The sequence below is a fragment of the Protopterus annectens genome, chromosome 13.part0 (assembly GCF_019279795.1).
Source record: "Protopterus annectens isolate FY-2018-M chromosome 13.part0, PAN1.0, whole genome shotgun sequence".
Classification (NCBI taxonomy): Eukaryota; Metazoa; Chordata; order Ceratodontiformes; family Protopteridae; genus Protopterus; species Protopterus annectens.
In genome coordinates this window covers 575,347,890-575,355,389 of record NC_056747.1, presented here as the reverse complement: position 1 = coordinate 575,355,389, position 7,500 = coordinate 575,347,890, and the positions used below count along the sequence as shown (strand labels likewise).

General features: G+C 43.0%; 1 protein-coding gene across 2 annotated transcripts in view; it reads right to left on the bottom strand.

Annotated features, from left to right (window-relative positions):
* Positions 1-7,500, bottom strand: part of RABGEF1 (RAB guanine nucleotide exchange factor 1) — a 587,842-nt gene that overhangs the window by 246,940 nt on the left and 333,402 nt on the right. The window lies entirely within an intron of this gene.

Genomic DNA, 7,500 nt, shown 5'->3' with positions numbered 1-7,500 from the left:
GTCTGTTCATTTTATGTGATAGTACGCATCCGAAGGTCTATAGAGCACATCCAGTTTCCTTTGCCCAAAAGGGAAGAATGGATTGCAGCGTGACCATCAAATCTTGTTTTCTTGACTGATTTGTTCAAGACACTGAGATCCAAAATCGGTCTCCAGTCCCTGTTTTCTTTGGAACTAAAAAGAACCTTGAGTAGATTCGGATCCTTGTTGGTCTGCTGGCACTGGCTGAATTGCTCTTTTGCAAGCAGTTTTGAAATTTCCAAAGCTGCTATATCCCTTTGAGCGGTGGAACATCTGGAAGGGATTTTTTGACTGATTTGGAAAACGAAGAAAGGGGATAGAATAGCCCGAAATGATGGACTGTACCCATTTGTCTTGAGTCAGGGATAGCCAGGCTTCTGGGTACAGTGACAATCTTCCCCCGACTGCCTCCGAAGATGGGCAGTCGGGCAACACCTCAGGGATGCTGAAAGGGCTTGTCAGGAAAGGCGTCCCGATTGCCCTGGTTCTGCGGACCCCCCCTGCCCCTAGGGCGACGTCTACCATTGTTATTCCCACCTCTGCCTTTGGTAGGAAAACGACTCTGTGCGTCAGGCGAAGTCCCTTGAGATTGTTTACGGAACCACATCTTCCCACCCTTCTGGCCTTTGGGGTAAGGCCTAAGGGTAGCCAGCTGCGTGTATATATATATATACACACATATATACATATATATATATATATATACACACATATATATATATATATATATATATATATATATATATATATATATATATATATACTAAAAGCAATAGTCCAAACCCAAGCAGATAAAATATCAGTTACCCAACGCAAATAAACAATCCAAGTACTCATATAAGGTAACTGAAATACAGGCAGGCTCCTCAAGGCATCAAATGCAGTACGAATCTGTAAAATATCACGCTGGTCACAAAAGAGTATAAACGAACGTTCTTTATTGGGCACAGTTAGCGCTTTCACCTCCTTGGCTTCATCAGACTGTATTCAAACCCACCAGAAACAGTCATTTATATATCCAACTCCCATCATTAATTAATTGAAACCAATAAAAATCAATAAAAACGTCATGCTTAATGGAATGCATATATAGCTTAAAAAGACATACATTAATTTTCAAGAACCGTATGAAGCGCTTAATAAAACATCTAAAAACAAATATATATACTAACATATCCAAAACTAGAAAATCTATAACTATTATATATAAAAAATTGAAACTTATTATAAAATCATTTATACATATCTAGAAACCACATTTGCCCCTACAGCTAAAACAAACTAACACTATTGCTCTATTATCAAAGTGGAGTACATAAAGATCTATCAAAGGTATCCAAACAAAAGTACAGTTTTGTACCTACCATAAATGTAGATGTTCGAGGATCCACATTGCTGCAGTCCTTACTATTGGGTAGTCCGCTGTCCAGTCGGCCCGAATACCAGAGTATATGGCTGACGTCGGTCAGGGCGCATTAGACTGACGTCAGTACGTCAGGGTACTAATCCGCATGACCGACGTCATATCCTCAGTCTTTTCTTGCCCCAGATGTCAGAAGACCCTAAAAAGACAAGGCCCAAAATACCTGCACCAAAATTATGTACAATATATACAAAAATATATACAAAAATATCAACATATAACCTCACCTACACAACCACCCCTAAACACAGAGGGGAAGGAGGGAGGGTAAATTGGACTGCAGCAATGTCGATCTTCGAACATCTACATTTATGGTAGGTACAAAACAGTACTATGTTCTTCGCTCCACATTGCTGCAGTCCTTACTATTGGGTAGAATCCCAAAGCAGAGGTAAGGGAGGCTGGCAAATCATAAAGAAGTAGGAGCTGACAACATGCCTTGCAAAACAGCTGTGGCAAAACCAGCCCTAGACTTAGAGTAGATAGGAAGGTGATAATGCTTAGAGAAAGTATGCACTGAACTCCAAGTAGCTGCCTCCAAAATATCCCTAGTTGCCACCCCCCTTAGAAATGCTGTTGAAGTGGCAGTAGCCCTAGTGGAATGAGGCCTAATCCCAGCTGGAATCTCCTTGCCATGATGGGAATAACAAAATGCAATGCAAAACCCAATCCACCTAGAAATAGTTTGTTTTGACACAGGCTTGCCCTGAACTCAAAGCAAAAGAAACAAACAACTGCTGAGACTGCCTAAAATCCTTAGTCCTGCTTAAATAATAACGCAATTGCCTGTGTACATCTAAAGTGTGCAAAATCTTTTCCCCTTTATTTTGGGGGTCTGCATAAAAGTAGGCAAATGAATAGTTTGGTTTAAAGCCACACTAGAAACCACTTTAGGCATAAAGGAAGGATTAGTACGTAATGATACCCTATCCTTATGGAAAATCAAAAAGGGCTCTACTGCCATAAAGGCCTGCAACTCAGACACCCTTCTTGCAGAAGTAATAGCCAACAGAAAAGCAGTCTTCCATGACAAGTATTTCAATTCAGCAGTAGCCGCAGGCTCAAAAGGTTGTAGAGTAAGTTTTTCCAACACAAAATTGAGATCCCAAGCAGGAGTAGGAGCTCTCATTGGGGGTCTTATATTCTTTGCCCCTCTAAGAAACTGCTTGAACAAAGGATGCGAAAACAATGGTGGGTCACAATCATAGTGAGCTGAAAGTGCTGCAGCATGAATCTTAATGGAAGAGAAGGACAAACCTTTGTCCAATAACTCAGTAAGATATTGAAGAGCCACACTCAAATTAGGCTCAGAAACCTCCAAATTCTTTGCTGTACTCCAAAATAAAAATCTCTTCCATTTTTCTGCGTACACTTTCCTTGTACTAGGTCTTCTAGCTTCCATAATCACATTTAAAACTTGTTGAGGAAGTTGAGACCTGCTGTGTTTCAACACAGAATATGCCAGGCTGTTAGATGAAGAGAGTGAAGCTTGACATTGAGCAGATGACCGTCCTTCTGAGATAACAGATGAGGAATCAAAGGTAAAGGCCATGGAGGCTTCCTTACCAGACTCCTTAGTAGTGGGTACCAGTGTTGCCGAGGCCAATCTGGAGCTATCAAAATCATCCTTGGCTTGTCTTGTCTGACTTTTAATAGCACCTTTGGAAGAAGAGGCAGAGGTGGAAAGGCATACACATGAAGGTTTTTCCAACTGAAAGACAGAGCATCCACTTTCCAAGCTGTGCGATGAAACCCCTTTGTGCAAAACTTTGGCAGCTGGTGGTTTAGTGGAGAAGCGAACAGATCTATGTCTGGAGTTCCCCATGACACTGTCAATTTCTGAAATACATGAAGATCCAGTTTCCACTCGTGGGGATCCATGATTTGTCTGCTTAACACATCTGCTAAGGAGTTCTGTGCTCCTGGCAGAAACCTTGCCTGAAGAGTTAGTTGCAAGCTTAGCGCAGTCTCCCATAAAATCATTGCTTGCCTGCATAGAGGATAAGAATGTGTTCCCCCTTGCTTGTTGATGTACCACATGACAGTTGTGTTGTCTGTTAGAATCAACACCTGCCCTGGAAGAAGTAACTCCTTGAAAGCCATTAATGCAAACTGGACTGCTAACATCTCCTTCATGTTGATATGTAGATGCTGTAGTCTGGCAGGCCACTTGTCTTGTATCCACTTTCCATTTAGATGAGCTCCCAAGCAATGTCCGAGGCATCTGTCGTTAAAATCTGACTCGCCTCTGGCCGGGTCACAGAGAGTCCCTTGTTTAGGTGACATTCCTGAGCCCACCACAAAAATTCTTTTTGAAGGCAAGGTATTATTTGAATGACAGTGTCCAAATCCTGGCAGTGCTGTGTCCATACATTTTGAGATACCATTGTAGCTTCCTCATATGCAGTTTGGCATTGGGAAGCACCAGAATACAAGATGCCATGAACCCTAATGCTTGAAGGACTGTCCTTGCAGTCAGCACGGACTGATGAGATAGTTGATGGAAGTAAAGTGATAGACTCTTTTGTTTGTCCGGGGTTAAAAAGGCCATCTGGGCTGCTGTATTCAGTCTCACACCCAGAAAGCACATGTCTTGAGAGGGTACTAGACTGGACTTTATTTCGTTCACAGAATACCCTAGGCATCTTAGCACTGCTATAACATATTCCAGATGCTGTAGAAGGTCTTCCTTTTCTTGAGCCAGAATCAGGCAGTCGTCCAAGTAAGGATAGATTTGAATTCCTTGTAGCCTGAAGTAAGCTATCACTGGAGCCAGAACCTTTGTGAATACTCTGGGCGCAGTAGATAAGCCAAAGGGCAATGCAGAGAACTGATAATGAGAATTTCCAGCTCGAAACGCAGATACTTCCTGCAACTTAGCCTTATAGGCACATGAAGGTAAGCTTCCTTGAGATCTAAAGTTACCATCCAGTGATCTTTGCCCAGCAGAGGTAAAAGCTGTTGTAACGTCAACATCTTGAACTTGGGAATGTCCAGATAAGTGTTGAGGAGAGATAAATCCAAAATTGGTCTCCACGTGTTCCCCTTCTTTGGTACTAGGAACAGGCGAGAATAAAATCCTAGGCCCCTTTCTGATACAGGGACTGGCTGAATGGCCCCATCTGGAGTAACTGAGAAATTTGCTTGTGAGCCTCTTTTCTTTGTGGAGGAGGAACGTCTGGCATGCCTTTGAAAGGGGCAATGTATGGAAATAAAACCTGTAACCGTGGTGAATGATATCCAACACCCATCTGTCTTGAGTAATTAAATCCCAATTTTCTTTGAAAAGAGACAGTCTTCCTCCCAAAGGAGCTGCCAGGCGAGAATCTACTGGCAGCTGAAAAGGCAGGTCATTGGGTCTGTTTACGAAAGGACTGACCCCTGCCCTCACCAGAAGTCTGAGCAGGTGAACTCCTGTTCTAGGCCTAAAAGAACCTTGAGCTCTGCCCCTACCACGTCTAGACCTACCCCTAGACTGGGAATCATAAGCAGGATATGTCCACCCCTTAGCAGGCCAATTTCTACTAAACTTCGGTGGCTGCACCTGCAAAAAATCTTTAACAGGTTGCATAGACTTAGCTTTGTCCTCCATTTTCTTTAAAACTGCTTCCACAGGCGAACCAAACAACACATCAGACTGTAAAGGAGCATCCAAAATCCTTGTCTTAACATGCTCAGCTAAATTCTGATCCCTCAACCAGGCATGCCTGCGAAGAACAGAACTAGTGGCAGCCACCCTCGAGGAGGCCTGTACAGCATCAAAACCACATTGCAAAGAATGCTTACCCACTTGTTCAGACACATGAACCAAATCCAGCAACTCTTTACACTCAATACCTTCCGCCAAAGCATCCACCTTAGATTTCAATTGTGAAAGGAGATAATTTTGATATTTTAGCATGTGAAACTGACAATTCAACGCCTCATGGCTAGAGTGGAAGAAGTATACACTTTCTTTCCCCACCTATCCAAAGCCCTTGCCTCTTTATCAGTGGGAACAGGATTTTTAACCACAGAGGCCTTAACACCTTTAGGCCCCTGAGAAACAGTTTCTGGGTCCGCCCTAGGACTCTTAAACAAATACTTATGAGCTTGGGCACCCTATAGTACCTATCAGGTTTAACAGGAGCAGGAGGCAAAGAATCAGGGTTCAGGGAAGCCTCTGCAAAAACATCTTCCACCACATTCAACACAGGAGGAATAGCTAAGGGCCTATGCTGGGGTAAAACAAGAATTCCCTAAGCCTTTTCCTGGAATCAGAGTAATCCTGGCCCTCCCATTTAAAGTGCTCCCTCATGGAATGCAGAGTCTCTGAAAATGAGAAATCCTCAGGAGGAGAAGCTGTAGGAGTGGAATCATCCACATCAGAATCAGAATAAGGAGGATACTCCTGCAAATCTTCCATAGAAGACTCAGAAGCCTCTGAACACTGTTCAAAACTATCAAACTCGGTTCCACCCTAGGCCTCTTATCAGGAGGGGGCATAGAACCTCTAATCATAGTAATCAAATCTTCTGCCATTTTAAGCATATGTTTCTTAGGTACAGAACCCGAAATGCTAGGAGAAGCCCCCACTGAAGCTGAACTTGGCCTACCTCTCAAAGAAGTTTTGGCAACAGAAGGAGAGGCTCTAACTACCTTGGGAAGAGAGGGAAGAACAGTTACCTGAGAAGCCCCTCAGCCTGGCCTACCTCCTGAGAAGGCACATCCTGTAACAGTAAAGTTTCTGCCTGAGACTCCATAGAAACTCCTGGCAAAACCTCTGGCTCCACTGAGCCTTCTAAAGAACCGGCGTCCGGGACTGCGGTTCATCAACCCTAGGCTTCGCTGTTTTGTCCTTGCGCTTCTTGGGAAGCGGGCCGGAGCATCCGGCGGCATTTTATAATTGCAACGCTTCCCAAACACTAACCTGGCACAGTCTAACCTCCTCTTAATAGTGCGTTTGTTAAACCTAGGCACAAGGCATCCAACAACGCCGTGCTCAGGCCCTAAACAAGGTATACACAACGTATGGTAATCCCTATGAGGTATCTGTTTCCCACAAGAAATACAGTTATTCACTTTTTCTGACATCCGGTTAAATACTGAGGCAAGAAAAACCAAAATGTTCCCTAGCGGGTACTTAGCCAACTCTGATTCGGTCTGAAACTCCGGTTTCGGAAATATTTCAGAACGCCAACCTGCACTCGCAAAACTGCTTCTGCATCGGACCATGCGGCAAAAAAGACTGAGGATATGACGTCGGTCATGCGCATTAGTACCCTGACGTACTGACGTCAGTCTAATGCGCCCTGACCGACGTCAGCCATATACTCTGGTATTCGGGCCGACTGGACAGCGGACTACCCAATAGTAAGGACTGCAGCAATGTGGAACGAAGAACATCTAATGTTTAATAATCCTGTAACTCCTACTATCAATGTGAACTATACCTGTCAAACTAACCATACTATCTAATAAGAAGTTTTATATTATTATTATATTTGTTATTGTAGCAAATGTAAACATCTTAACATAATAATAAATTTGCATTAGTGCCATATACTGTCAGCTCAACCGATAACATGTCCTAATATAACCAAAATATCGTCAAGAAGTATTGATAGTTGGTGCCAAACACTAATAAAGTGTATCAGAGGTATTTACCTAGTATATATGTCTCATTTATTTCCCTGTTACCCTCAGCCTTCGTTTCTTTAATATAGTCTGTATATTTATCTTGTCATTTAAACCCGGTGGATGGTCTGCTCTCAACCGGATGATCCATCTGAGTTCTAGTTCTAATGTATATCCCTCCAGATCCCCTCCTCTAGGGCTAGTGTGTACATGTTGGATAACAAAGAAACTGAACTTGTGCGATGAATCATACCTTGCACCATGTCTAGCTAAGGCATTGTGTTCCTGGCCAATCCTGATGTGATATATGTGTTCCCTAATGCGAAACCTGAATTCTCTGTTCGTCTTACCTACGTAAAACGCATCACATGCTCCGCACTGGGCTAAATAGATCACATTAACACTCTTGCAGTTGGTTCCTGTCATAAAGAAAAATTCTG